The 14335-nt window shown below is 44.9% G+C and overlaps 1 protein-coding gene across 3 annotated transcripts in view; it reads right to left on the minus strand.

Annotated features, from left to right (window-relative positions):
• PTPN4 (protein tyrosine phosphatase non-receptor type 4) overlaps positions 1 to 10925 on the minus strand; it is a 112952-nt gene extending 102027 nt beyond the window's left edge. For 2 of the 3 annotated variants that reach the window (XM_082763458.1, XM_082763459.1), the window contains exon 1: positions 10789 to 10925. The gene's annotated coding sequence lies outside the window, so the exon portion shown is untranslated. The remainder of the gene's footprint in view (positions 1 to 10788) is intronic. The other variant, XR_014317780.1, reaches the window with a different exon arrangement.
• Between the last annotated feature and the right edge of the window lie 3410 nt (positions 10926 to 14335).

Below are 14335 nucleotides of genomic sequence, written 5' to 3' on the forward strand. Positions count from 1 at the left end.
CCACACTGTCTTAGGAGTCTTGCTCTTCATCATGCTCCACTCTTGCTTCTCTTCCCCCTGATCACAATCAAAACCTTTCTCAAGGTGCAGTAGAAGTTTCACCTGTGTATCCTTTCCACTCCAACAACTGTTAGGAGAGAGGACTAGAGACAGGCTTTGCTTCTTCTCCTCTCCGCCCCGCTGACAGAAATGCTCCCAAGCACCAAGAGAGGCATGCAGCACTGCAGCACCTGCTCACGCAGCGAGGTGCAGGAGGATGGCACGGCTGGTCTGCATCTGGAGGGAACTGGGTGGCCATGCAGGGAAGTCTCAGCACCAGGTCTCTCCCAGAATGAAATGCCAGGAGGCAGTTCCTCAGAGCAGCAGCATCAGACTGCCTAGTGAGCAGGAATTAGGAGGCTGGGGGAAGGCTATTGTCACCTAGAAGCCCCTGCCAGTAACTTGCAGATAGTTTGGAAAATAAATTGAACTGTGAAAAGCAAAACATAAACACAAAAAAATGGACAAGTGTTTAAACGCTCTCCTGTCAAACCTCTGTTTCCTCCTGGGTGTGCTTTCCACCCTACGTGGTAAGACTACACTAAAAGCTACCCGAAAGTGCACACAAGAGCTGCCCCAAAGCCTCCAGCAGCCCATTACTAAGGCAGTCAGGGTGCTGGATTTCAGGTCATACCATCCTGTTATCAAGTTCTGGTTCTTTCTACCAAAAAAAAGCACCGACTTGCCAAGGCTCGTAGAGTGCTGAAGCTACTTCCTTGGAGACCAGCTCCCTCACTCCAGCCCAGCCAAGAGCTTAGGGACCAGGATTCCTAGTGGAGATGCGGCCAGGGGGCAGTGAGACCACTGCACGCTGCAGGGACATGCAGGACAGCCCTGGGCTATAGCAGCTCACCTCTGCAGCCAGAAGGACACCTCAGAAACATTTCCTAGGGACGGGAGATGCTTCACTTTGAGTTTTGTATATATGAAAATTAATCCAATAACCCTACACATCAAAAGATTTTTTATATTTTCATTACAATACGGGAACGAGAGACTGGGCTTAGCATTCGGTTGACCTTTGAGGAAAAATTTCCGAGTGAGTATTTCACCGAACCTTTGCCCAGCGCTGAACATGCAAATTGCCATGGATGTGGTTTCACAGAATTGATAAAAATTAAACTGTTGTGGAACACAGGATGTAAATACATCATTTTCAAATGAAACTGTCAAACATCTTGTTGTGGTGGTAAAAACCAAATCACTATGCAAAATGATAATACAAGAAAAGTCAATTGTATATTTCTAATAATAAATGCTCTTGTGGCTTTTGAAGTCACAAAAAACTCTTGGCTGAATTGGAGCATTGATTTCTGTAGTTATTTATGTGCGGTTCCTATTAGAATTCTATTGAATTCCTTGAATGGTGAATGGAAGTGCTTTTGAAAACACACACAAAAAACTGTTAAACAAGGGACAAAATAAATGGAGAGCCTAACATTGCCAAAAAAAGTTTCAAAAAGTCAACAGAACATTTGAACTTTTTTTTTTTTGAAGTGCATGTAAGACGCTTTGGTGGAAATGATTAAGTCTAACACAAAAACAATATATGAAATATATTTCCGTCACTCCTGAAGGGGAAGCACGAATGTCAGGATTTGCTTCTCAACTATTATTTCAAAAATTCTCGGCATACTCTTGAAATATATTCTGCAGTAAAACGTGTATTTGTTATTAAGGAATTTTCAAGCGTTATCACTCCAGCCTGCTGTCCGCTATGCACCAACATGAAGGTATTTTATTTAGCACGTGTACAGATGTATCTGAAGTATGCAATATACATTAGTTAGATCATAGACCCTGGAACCAATACACTTCTTAACTATAACCCCCTACTGATTTTAGGACACATTAGTTAATGTTTTATAATATGTGTTCATAACAATGATATTATCTGCAAGTACTGGAAATGCACCAAAGGCTTGGGCCTGGCATCCCTAATGCCTTCATTCATAAGCACTCATTACTTCTATGTCATTCTTAAGACACCTTGAAGCATTTTCAGGGCAGCTGGGTATGCCGGCAACTGGAAGGACATGGGTTATTTGAAAAGAAACCCCATCTACAGAAACGTTAGGCCTTCAAAGCATAATTTGTTTTCTATTAATTGTACACAGCAAAGTGGGCTTCAAACCCACTTCCATACTTTGGGAGCTACAATAAAAATAAAGCTGATTCGTTTCAGGAATAGTTAGTCAACACTTTTTTCATTTTAACTTAGACACACAATCATTATTAATAGAATAAACAGCCATGCTCTTCCTTTTTAACATTCCGCATTAAAGTCTGACAATGGATTATGTGTTTTATGTTAAATGTTATAAAAATGAATATATTTATGCATTGCCAAAAGAAAAAGGTTGACTGTTGCTTCTTTGGAACACTAATTATAGTCATTTAAGTTTGGAAAGCAGATTTTTAGAACGTGGCTTTCTGTTTCCAACTGAAAAATACAATAGCGCTAAGAAGGTCATCGTCAGAAACTTCTGTACTAATCTATCATTATTTTCACCGCAGATCACATCTGTTTGCTCATGAACTGCCAGCAGAAAGTAGTAAGGACTTCTGAAGAAATCTCATCACAGAACACTCTAACAACTTATACAGCCAGGAACTTAATTTGGAGCAACTTAGTATAATAGCACTACTTGGCATACAAGAGATGGAGTTTTTCTGTCTTTCCCATTTTCCTTGTGGCATCGTAACTCTGCTGAACTATGGCAACTACTTCAATTTTCCAGAATCCATTGGCAACTTGCAGTTAGGCATTTTCTCCCTCCCATGACGATGCGATTTGCTGTCACACAGTGCCCTCAGACGAGGGATGGATCTGTGGTGATACAGCACAGCCCCGACCTGCAGTTTGTTACAGACAACTGCTGGAGCACACGCAGTTGTCAGGGCACGCCAGGTGCAGCAGAATGCAGAATGTATTCTGAGCGAATACGAAAGGCTGAAGTGGAAAATGACTTCTGCAGATACTAGGGGAACTACAATCAGAACAGTTAGAAATAATCAGTTTGTCTGGAAGACATAGGAAAAAATATTGTAAAGAGGTGAACTGAAAGATGCTTGAATTGTTATAATTTAGAAATGGAAGAAACCAGAGGTTTGAGAAAGCAGGAGCAGTTTTATTGGCAGTGGAAGTGCTACCAAGAGGTGGCTAAATGTTAACATCTGAAACTTCAGCTAATCAAGTTTCTCTTTCAAGCTAGTCTCACATACATTTCATTAGTATAATTCCTACAAAGCACTTTTATTTCTGTTTTCTCAAGGCCGCGTGTGTGTTCTCAAAGCCAAAGAAGTTATTATCTAGATCACCTTTTTTTTTCCTACATCATGTTTTGTGTTTTTTCTTAATGAAAATCCTTCTGCGGAAAATGTCTAGCATTAATGAGCTGCACATATAGCTTTCCTGTAAAAGGCAGAACATATGCAATGGGGGGACAGCGACACAACACCAGGATCATAAAAAGGAGCAATGCCTCTGCTGGTAACTAAAACTGAGTATTTTAATTGCTTGCTTCGGTTTTATTAAATAGCTTACAGCCATCTAGAGAATTTCTAATCTTTCATTTAATTAATCTCAAGAATGAAGTTCTCCTGTAGGAATTTCCTCTTAGAGGGTTTTTTGTCAGATGTTAATTTTCAGCCTATTTTTTTTAGTCTTCTCCAGAGGAACCCTGTTCCAAGTGTAACTGTATATACCGCAGTGGTTACCCAGGCCTCGTTTTCTTATTGTATCTATTTTAGCCTTTAGTGTGGCATGGTTTTGAAAAGCAGAGATATTTTAATTAATGTATTTAATGCATCTATTATTCAATCCAGTAAGTTTTACATAGCTGTTGAGAAATTAGAAGAGAATCCAGCCCGTGCAAGCACAGGGACTGCAAGAAGCCAGAAACTGTTTGAAAAACGACCACAGTGAGCATCCGCAGCCTCCTGCCTCTCACACAGTCACCAAACGTGCTCCCCCCAGCTGATCTAAGAGCTGGCGAACAAACGACTCAAATCCATAGTAGGTGCCGGGGGAACAGATGACAGTATCACCAGTGCCTTACATCTCTAAGGTAAGAGTAGATCTGTTAAGGGAAAATGCCAGAAACATTGTAAGCAGGTCAGGACATGCAGAAAAGCACAGCAAAAGCCAGGTAAGTTTTTCTGAGAAAATCACCAATATTAAATTATTTCTTGATAGGAAGACAGGAAGTTTAAAAAGTTCAAGCTACTTCCTAAGTGGATGGTTTGTATAGCTAGTACGGTATATTTCAATTCATATAATGAAAAATAGGAGTAAAAGATTAATAGTGAAAGGTTATTTTTACTCTTACCACCATTAATGCTCTATCCCTCCTTACCCAGTTGCATATTGCGAACTTGAGAAGAAACTCTAGCAGCACAACCAGAAGTCATTGTATTTGCCGTACACAGAAACACCCAAATCACTGACGTCTAACCAAGATCACAGGAACAAAAGAAGCAACAAAATGCTCAAAAAAATTTTGGAAGTAGGAGCCAATCGTGCAGCAGATTGATCTGTTCCACTGTAATACCACTTCTGGGTTTCAGTTTCCACCTCCTGTGGTTGTGCAAACCGCAGTTACTTCAGCAGAAGCCTCCCATGAGGTAATGAGATTTGTTGATATTAAACAAAAAATATATTCCCTTTTCCTTTTTAATTGTGTTTTCCTAAACCTTATAGCTTCCATAAGCGCTGCAGGAAAGCCGTCCTTCCCAGTTTCTCCTCTCCCCTGTTCTTCATCCAGGCTCAGACAAGGTGATACCTCTCTTCAGCTTTAAGGACGTAGCCACAGTTTCAGCTTCCAAGCAGCTCTTCTTAACACACATTACATCTGGAAGGTCCTTCGAAACATTAGATTAGAAGAGATGCACTCCACCTAAAGCACATGCATCCAGACGAGCTAGCAGGATGCCTGCAATATCTTCCTGCAGAGCCAACCCACAAACCTAAATCGTACTAAGTGGGGAATTATTTGCAGATTAGGATTCCCGAGACTAACCTACACTCTCATTTGCACACAAGTAGTAAAACAGACTGCGGCATCAATCATAACAGCAACCTGCCTCCCCCAAAAACCTGAAAACCTCTTCCAAGGAAAGCTTTAATAGAAGCTCACAGCTTGGAAGTTACAGGCCACAGTGATTTGAAATTCATATGCCAAGTGTTAAAACTTAATTTTTGAGAAGTCAAACTAAATAATAAACTTCCCTTTTCCTGAAGAACATCTTCTCTAAATAAGAGCACCACACAAACTCAGTAACACATATTAAGAACAGCACTGAGGCTGCACGCAGCTTACAGACACGACACAGAAGTGGCCAATGCACAACCTGCATGGTAGAAAATGACCTCGAAGGCAAGGCTGTGGGCCACCAGCAGCACCGGTCATCTGCCCCCACTCCTGCTTTGGAAGATGAAAAATGTCATGGTACTGTTTCAGATGGCACTAAGAGCTTGTTGCAAGCATCACCGCAGACAAGCACAAAGTGACAGATGTTCACTTTAACTCTCTTCAAAGCCAAGCTGTCAAGGAAAAACTGCAGGTCCCCCTCTACCTACCCCTCAACCCTCCCCACCCACAAAAAAAAAATTATGAATTCACTACAAGGTTAGTGAAAAAATCAGTTTTGCTATGGGGATTTTCCTCAGAAGTGACATCATTCTGTTTCTTAAAGCAAAAGCATCAAGTCACTGGTGTGAGATCTGGGAAGCATCTTTCCAGTGCATCAAATCCTGACTATTGACTTTGCTTAACTGTTTTGCAAATACCACCTTCTGCTGCAAAAAGAAAACAGAGGAATCTTGCTTGTTAACCTTCTTCTAAGACCAAGTATGTTAGCACATCTCTCCCAGAAAAAGAAGCCCCAGCAGGCCCTTATCTTTTACCAGCTGCTGCTTTGGTTTACATGGAGAGCTATCTGCTGCAGATACAGTTTCAATTTCTGGTTTTAATGACTGATGCCATTTTAAAAATAATAACAGCAACACAACCACAAACTGAAAAAAAAAAAAAAAAAAAAAAAGATACGACTTATCTGAGAATATTTTTCTGATCTGAGAAAAAAATTGTAACTTTCATTACTCAGTTTCAGGGCTGCACTGACAGAGGCCTTTTTCCACGCCTGTCCTTTGCAAGAGAAACACAACATTGTTTGGGGGATTAGTTACTGTTTTGCTTGTAGGGCAGGGAGATGGTGGTATGCAAGTGCAATGAAATGGCCAAAGCACTCAAAGTGCTTAAATGTCATTCAGCTTCCTTAGATGTTAATATTCCTTTAGAGCCAAGTAAGTAAGGAACGTATGTTTAACCCATACACAGTTAATGGACAAAAACCCGAATCAATTGACATTGTTACTCCTAATAAATTTTTCTCCACAAAAGTAATGCTAAGAGCTTACTTTTAAATGAATTTTAAAATAGCTTATGAAAACTACCACAAAATAGCAAAATTACATGTAAGTAAGGCCTCCAGACTGGAGCAACATCCCAAAAGCAGCACATTAGAAGAAAGATTTCCGCATTAAAATCAAAATCACTAAGTATTTGGTATCCAAAAAAATAAAAAATAAAAAAGTTGAGAAGATACTGCAGATACTGGAATATCCTCCTTCATTCTAATAAACACAATTCTAAATTTCAAAACTATATGTATGAAAACATGAATCCCTGGTAGCAACACATTTTGTTTTCATGTGAAGGTCTGGGCTTTGGTCACGCAGAGTAATTCAGTCGTTCTCTCGGGCAGTTAACCCCAGGGAAGTTAAGGGAAGCCTGAAAGGAAACGTGAGAACACACATGCTCTAAGGGTGTTATCAATTTTATTTATCTCTTATCTCTCACGGATGGCCTGAGAACTCTTAACCAGCAACTGCATTTCAATCTCCAATTGGTGAAAATATTTCCTAAAGCACTCTTCATTAAAGAGCGTAAGTACTTATAATTAAGTGACAGTTTATTTATAAATGGATATTAGCTATTTCTCCCTTCCTCGTGGAACTACAGAGATGGCTGTATCTCATAAGCCACTCACAGAGACTTGCATTTATCTTTCAACAGTTGCCTTTAACTTGTCCAAAAAGTAATTGCAGTGCAAGACAAAGGAGCGTGCAAACAGAGGTCTAATTGCATCACCTATTTCTTCTTCCAAGGTGCAAAAGCTGAGGAAAGTAAAAGCTGGTTGAACTCCCACATTTCAAACAAAAATCCATTTAGTTATGCCTGTCTGATTTACCTGAGTAACTATTTGCCTACAAGCTGTAATGCTCTGTAGGACACGCTGGGCCACAGCACACACAATCAGCACAGACTTGAGCTGAGTAACGCAGACCACTGCAAAACGGCCACGTTCCTGTGAGCTGCATCTGGGCATCTCAGCCTTGTATGGCGACACGTCAGTGAGACTTCTGTGAGTACAGTAACTACCATGTGCCTGAAGAAATCATGGTATAAGTGATAAGCAGCAAGAGTTTCCTAATAATTGTGAAATTCTCCAAACTGGGAAAGGAGATTCTGCTATGTAATTCTGTGACAAAACATAGCAGAGATTACTTCCAGAAAATTTTAAAATCTTGGAAATTAAAAAGGCTTTCAGAAGCCTACACAGAACTATTTTGTGCTATTTCAATGGATTACAAGTCCTCGAGGAAAAACAGCTTCTGTTCCCAAATGAGCATATATGAACAGCTGGCCCAGACAGCAAGAGCTGCTGTTACGTTACCACGCCGCTCTCCTCCTGGGTCTGCCTTCTGCCCAAACCATCCTCCCCTTCCCTTTTTCTCCTACCTTCACAGTTCCTTCTTCCCACTACAAACAGGCCCGCAGTATACATGCACGCAAACCATGTTTACAGTTGTTTAGGCTGGATCACAATGAAACTCGGGAGAATTTTGCCTGGCCATTTTATGGAAAGTGACAGCACCAGAGTGAAAGCGAGGTATTAAAAAAAAAAAAAAAAAAAAAAAAAAAGGACGCACAGTCAACCATCTGCTGAAAGATTCTCTTGTTTGACCATTTTTATAATTGGTGAGAATGGAAGTGAGGTGACACAAAAACAGGATGTGAAGGCATGGGATTCATGTGATCTCGTACCAAATTTAAACCCAGACTGGCCGGGGGGCGGGGGAGCAGAGGAGGGACAAGGCAGAATCCCGATGTACCAGAGGATCTAGCTAATGGCAGCATGAAGACCTAGGAAAACAGGCCACAGAAACTCACTGTTTAGCAGTTTCAAAAAAATAATCTAATGGTGACTTCAGTGCCAAACGAAACGTGGCATGTGACTATTTGTTTTGATTGCTTAGATAAACTAAAGAGTTAGCACAGAATTTTTAGTCCATCATAATTGTCAAAAGACCCTTAACGCAATCCCTTTACCTCATCCAACCGTCTGAAATGCCACCAGCAAGCCATTCTAGCTTTCTTTCCTAGGCACAGGTTAGCTTTCAGGACCAAGCACACCATCCTGGTATCCTTCCTTCCACTATTTTCAAAGTTGCAACCTCCACTCAGTTTTCCAGAACATGCTTGTACAACAAACCGTCCACTTTTTACACATAAGCACAAAACGATGCACAAAATTTCCACGTACATTCAGCAAAACTTTCATAAAACAACCCGCCAAGGATAACAAGGCCCCAGAGGGACACAGCCCCCAAATACTGATCAGGATCTTCCTGATCAGATAAAACAGGCAAGCAAGTTCAAGGAAAATATTTCATTTTCACAAAATAACCCTGCCACGCACTCACATTCAGCTGTTATTCGGGGTGCCAACCATGTAGCTCTTTGCAAGCACTGAAGCCTGTACGACGTGCCACACAAACACGGAGGTTAACAACAAAACACACAAAACATTCACACGCAGCAAATGTTCTCGATAAACATCGGCCTCGTGCCTCCAGAGCCACTGGTTAAGCTTCAGTTCCTGCCGCGAGCTGGGGGTAGGTGGATCCTTCTGCCCAAACAGGGGGCACTGCAGGAACAGAGCCAAAACGATGTGCCCTGGGTATTGGCTTACCATATATTCAAAATATGCTAATGGCACTGACATGTAAATAGCACTTAATGAACTCTGTCCGCTAATAGAGAGTTCGGCCACTCAACGGAGCAACTAGCATTACTCCTAAGATCACAGGATTTTGCTTTTATTCGGGGCTTTGACAAACGTAGCTGCTAATAATCAGCCTCTCGTTCTGCTCACAGAAAAACAGGGCAGACTTAACTTTCCTGCGACGACACTGTAAGCACACCCAACCCCGACAGTATTTTTAGCAAGGGTGTTCAATCAATACTGCTATGTACAACCTCAACAGGGCTTCAGCAGGACAACAGAATTATAAAGCATGGCAGCAAATAAGACATTTCATGGAAAACTGTAATTAACAAGAAAAAAAAACACCACCAAACTAAACCCTAAGGAGGTGAATCTGATTTCAAACAAACTTAACAGCAGACAAAAAGAAAACGCACTAAAAGGTAAAATATTACAACATTTCTGCTTTTGATGGAAACATGTTCATATTTCAATGTTTGCTTTAGTTTAAAAAAAAAGGAACAAAAATCTAAAAATACATAGACGCTGTAATGACAACAAAGTTATCTTCAAAAAATCAGACCCACAGTTACATTTCTGAGCTTATAAAGCAAAAACGTGCCTGGGAAATGTGTAGAAACACACGTAGGTATTTGTAAGCTTATCACTCAGAATAATATTTTATCAACGTGGTGCAAACCTGAGTTATATGCCAATATGTAAAAATAACTTTTTAGGTCAGCGAAGCAAGAAATCCATTGTCAAGAAAATGGCATCCATAAGATTACGATACTGAATATTTTATATTTAGGCAACGAACTGGAAAGCTCTCCCTCGATATAGCCGTCTATTAAGATGACGTTTTTACCGGTTTTAATCTCCCCGGTGTGCTCCTGCAGCCCATATTTATAACGTAACGAGCTCATAAATGCCTGCATGTGTGCGAGCACACCCGGGGGGCTCCCAGCGATGCCGGCAGCAGCCGGGCGGCCACAAGCCCCCGGTGCCATCCAGCCGAGTTGAGCTCAGGGGCGAGCGATACCCGCAGCTGGGAAAATGCATGTGCAGGCTACCGGCTAACAAACGACGGTTCAGCTGCGAGCCATTAGCACTTCTGTAATACACCAGCGACACGAATATTTTCCGTGTCACGGTTTAAATAAAGTAAATAAATAAATAAATCGCACGCTGGAATCGGGGAGGCTCAGCACAAAGTTCACCCGCATGTGCTCTCCCCATCCGATCCGCACGCTCTCGGCGCCGGTGGGCGCGCTTCACCCACGCCGGCAGAGCGAGCTGAGCTGAGCTGAGCTCCGGGAGGGTTTTTCTTTTTTTGGGAAGGGGCCGGCTCTCCCTCCCCAAACCTCGCACGGCAGCAGCCGAGGCGAGGCACCAGCCCCAGGTGCGCGGTGGCCGGGGAGCCCCAGGCGGTTACACAAGCGGGCAGGAGAGCACCGAGAGCCCCCCGGGGGGGCACCCGCCGCCTGCCCAGCGCCGCTCCAGCCCCTTCTCCCCGGCCACAGCCAGGGCAACGTGCGGGTACCTGGGGACAAGCGCACGGCCGCCAACTTTCCCCTCCGACCTGCCGCAAACCAACCCTACGCCCCCCCGGGACCCCCCCCACAGCCGGGTTTCGCCCCAAAACCCCCCTCCGAGGGGGATCACGGCCCCCCCAACCCCTCCCCGCCCCCTTACCTTCATATAACAGCCACGTCCTTGCCGATGGAGCGGGGGAAGACGCGGTGGGGGGGCGGGGGGGGGGGCGGCCGCGGGAGCGCGGAGGGGAGAGGCGCGGGGGCTGCGCTCGCCGCTGCCGCCCCGCGACCCCCCGCGCGCGCGCGCGCCCGTGCCCGTGCCCGCGCGCGCAGCAGGCGGGGGCGCGCCCGGGGCCGCGCTCGGGGCCGGCCCCGCCCCTCCTCGCCTCGCCTCGCCTCTCCTCTCCTCTCCTCGCCGCGCCCGCCCCCCCCCCCCCTTTTTTTTCCCCCTCGACACCGCCCCTCAGTCCCCCCGCAGCGCCCGGCCCGGCCGCGGCCTCGGCGGCAGCGGGGCCCGCATCGTACTGCGGCGGCTGGGCCGAGGGGAAAAGGGCTGGAAGAGGAGGAGGAGGAGGAGGGGGGAGGAAGGCGGCGGAGCCCCCTCCGGCTCCTCTCCCGCCCCTCCCTCCCCGTTCTCCTCACAGCTGAGCAGCCGGCGGGGCCGCGGCTGCCCCCTCGCAGCCCTCACACGGGGCACGGCGCCGCCTGACGCCCGGCGGCCCGGGGGGGAGCAGGGGGAGGAACGGCGCCGCCTCCCCGCCTGCGCCCGCCTCACGCGGGCGGCAGCAGCAGCCTAGCAACCAACATGGCGGCCGCGCCGGCACCCGGCGGCGGGCTGGAGGGGGGGGAGCGCGGAAAACGTCGCGAGAGGGACGCTTGGCACCGCCCCCCCGTTGAGGTGGGAGGCAGGGCGGAGTGCGGCTCGTAGCCTGATTGGGTGGATATGCTGTCAATCAAAAGATGGGTGCGGTGGATTGGCTGTCTGAGGTGTCAGTCACGCCGAGCGGAGCGGGTCGGGCCGCAGCGCTCAGCGGGCTCGGGGCGGCTGTGGCAGGGGCTGTGAGGGGAGGGTTGGCTGCGCGGCGGCGGGTGACAGCCGCTGCCCTTACATAATCCCGAGTTATTATTCGGAATCCCGAATTATTAAAGTACAGCCGTTCATAATCAGCCCTCGACACGCAGAATAACGCGGCTGGGAAGGAGTTCTGGGCTCTCACAACCCCCCACGCAGCAGATGCAGGATGACGCTGAGGCAGCTCGCACAGCTCCTTACTCGGAGGCTTTCTGAAGTGTCACTCCGCTGATGTTTGGAAACCTGCTTCCAGCCTAAATTTGTTCACGGCCATATGACAGCCATTTGTGCCAGCCTTGCTCCTCTGCTTAAATAGCCTCTGGGTGGTGGTTACCCCCGGTTTGCTTTCACAGGCCATACAGCTTCGTTCTGCTAGGCTGAATAACCCACCCAGCCTCTTGGCCTCCTCCATCTGTGTGAGTGTCGGGGCACACAGCATCACCTCACAGCATCGCCTCGCTGAGCTCCTCTCTCAGGACCACGTTGAATGAATCAGGGTGGAAGAGAGTTTGGGAAAGGCAGTCAAGCAGGAATGCTAGACAATGCACAATCTGCGAAGTACATTTAACTGACAGACTTTTCAAAGACTGTTACTGGAAAACACTTAGAAATTGCTCTTGTTTAAACTTTGTTAATGAAAGTCCATAAATAAAATTACCAAGTTTGAAGTGTAAACAGTTGTCCTGGACTGAACGAATTCCCAGGCGGACGTCATAAAGGCCGTGGAATGACACACACAGCATCAGTAATGCCATTCCTTATTGTGTCTTGCTCCAGCTCCGCTTGAACATTTCCGTAGTTATATTGACAAACTCATTGTGCTTGTATCCAGAGACATCCAATAACTGAGTTCTGCATTTCTGAAATGCTGCCAGCCTCTCCAGCAGTGGATGAAATACGTTCTTCTGTGCATTACAGAGAGCCGTAGCTGCAGAGTTGCCTTGGTTTCCTGATAATTCACTTTCAGATCATGATGAATTTATTCACAAGTTGCATAGATACATTTTAATCCGTTTGCACATAAGCTTCAAAGTGTGCCTCTCACGTTTTCGCATAATTTTCTTTACTTGTGCCTGGATTATGTCAAACATACTGTTACCTTCAGTTTGAAAATAACAACAATTAATATTTTATACAGTGTAATAAAGAAACAATCCAAACCACTCAATGTGACTGTAGAACCTCACAACGTTTATTTAGCAACTGTAACCGTAAGCTGTTATGAAAGGATATGTTTTCCTAATCTGACACAAAATTGGTGAGACATACAGATATTAAAGGCTAGACACTTCAAAGCTGTTTCCTCACAATACCTTATTAGCCCCATAACTCATTGTTTACAGAAGGCTTGATTCAAAGCCCTAAATACCACACAGTGGAAGATTCCCACTGTGTGCTCAGGTCAGGCCTACATTGCAAGAGTTCTGAATGCTTTAAAAATAGATATTGAGACAAAGTTCTCCAGCTCGTGATCTTACAACACAAATGGAGCAAAATTGCACTGCAGGATACTTGTGTACAGACATTGCTCTGGCCTTATAACGTGGACTTCAGCATAAGCAGCAGAGAACTTAACTTTGCAGAGCTGTGATTTGTTGTAGGTTAAACACAGAGCGACCACCTCTCAGAATTATGAATGAAAGAGAGAAAGCAAACTGAAATGTGACTCTGTCATTATTTACCAGAAAGGGAACACGTTCCTTTCATATGTAAAAACTGCATTCAGCTCACTTCTCTTTCAGTAGCAGCTCTTTTATGTAAGAGCAAGTTTTCGGCTACAGTCTGCCTGCCTGCAGAAGCCATGAAAGCTGCCTTTTGCATAGCTAGGTCACATAGCATGAGCTTAATATTCACACTTGTGCATGGGGATTTATCTCTATTGTCGCTGATACCTTTCGGAGGGGATATGTTATCTTCATGAGTAGTAATGTACTGCTAGGAAAACACAAGTATCTGTGTTTTAAACTAGTATCTAAACTGTTTTGTAGAAGTTAAATCTCACAGCTCTGGTATAAGTGTAGGAACAAACAAAAGATTCTGTTTTCCTAATAGATCTGTGATATGTGTTTGTGCCAACAACCTTATTACTCATGCAGGACCTGCCAACCAAGCTGGGATAATTTATGTGAGAGAAACATATATTAAAAATGTGAATGGGATTTTAAACCTCTCACTGAAATACCGTGCAAACTGCTTTGTTGCCAAGCTGACATACTTAAACACTGCATTAAAGCAATTCAAGATGAATGGCTCTCACCACAGGTGGAGGTTAGCGGGGAAAGGGGCAGGACACAAGGCACTTAACACTAAGAGCAAGCATAATGTATGTTTAATAGCAGATACATTTTCTACAAGGAGGGATCCTGATTCAGCAAAACACTTAGGTGCCTTGCTTACTGGAACTTAAGGGGCGCGGGCACAGCCCTAAATCCAGATTGGCCAAATCGCACGTGGAGCGTGCCATTGACGTGTGAACAGCAGGCAAGCTGGTGCTTGAACATGGCCTTGGGATCACTCTTAAAATGTGGTAGGGTCATAAATACTGAGAGTGCTTGTTCAGCAATGTGCTATGTAAGCTGTGGGGACAGAACCCGTTCGTTGTTTGGGGCAGGGACCAACTTTCACTTCACATTTG

Source organism: Aythya marila, assembly GCF_965140915.1.
Source record: "Aythya marila genome assembly, chromosome: 6".
Classification (NCBI taxonomy): domain Eukaryota; kingdom Metazoa; phylum Chordata; class Aves; order Anseriformes; family Anatidae; genus Aythya; species Aythya marila.